The sequence below is a fragment of the Sinocyclocheilus anshuiensis genome, unplaced genomic scaffold (genome assembly GCF_001515605.1).
Source record: "Sinocyclocheilus anshuiensis isolate Anshui unplaced genomic scaffold, SAMN03320099.WGS_v1.1 scaffold1543, whole genome shotgun sequence".
NCBI classification, from domain to species: Eukaryota; Metazoa; Chordata; class Actinopteri; order Cypriniformes; family Cyprinidae; genus Sinocyclocheilus; species Sinocyclocheilus anshuiensis.
In genome coordinates this window covers 1,246,249-1,246,805 of record NW_015551074.1, presented here as the reverse complement: position 1 = coordinate 1,246,805, position 557 = coordinate 1,246,249, and the positions used below count along the sequence as shown (strand labels likewise).

At 37.5% G+C, this 557-nt stretch overlaps 1 protein-coding gene across 1 annotated transcript in view; it reads right to left on the bottom strand.

Annotated features, from left to right (window-relative positions):
* The window catches only part of ptpro (protein tyrosine phosphatase receptor type O), a 43,400-nt gene continuing 42,843 nt past the window's right edge, over nucleotides 1-557 (bottom strand). Inside the window, exon 26 of the mRNA XM_016452161.1 lies at nucleotides 1-83. The gene's annotated coding sequence lies outside the window, so the exon portion shown is untranslated. The remainder of the gene's footprint in view (nucleotides 84-557) is intronic.

The window sequence follows — 557 nt, the reverse complement described above, 5'->3', positions numbered from 1 at the left end:
GATTCTCCTCTGCGGCCGCCACTTGGTTGGTTTCTGGTGTCGATGTCACACGTCTGTCATCGCTGATGTGAGGAGAGTCAGACCTGGAGGAAAGCAGTGAGAGCTGCAGTTAACTAAAGCTAAATCCATAACTAACATTTGTGTTACTTGAAATAAAATATATAAAAACTTAACTTTCTTTTTCAGCGAGATGCCAAGGCAACATTTTTCATTTTCATTTAGTTTAACTTGATGTACTAAAATAACGCTAAAACTGAAATAAATATTTATAGAAGCTATATGGACATATTAAAGAAAACTAAAAAAAAATTACAAAAAACTAAATTATTAAAATTTTTAAATAAAAATGTAAAATATAAAAATAAAAACTAATTCCACTCATCCATCCACCCATCCATCCATGCATCCATCCATCTATCCATCTATCCACCCATCCATCCAACCACCCACCCATCCATCCATCCATCCATCCACCCACCCACCCACCCAACCATCCATCCATCCATCCATCCACCCATCCATCCATCCATCCATCCATCTATCCATCTATCCACCCA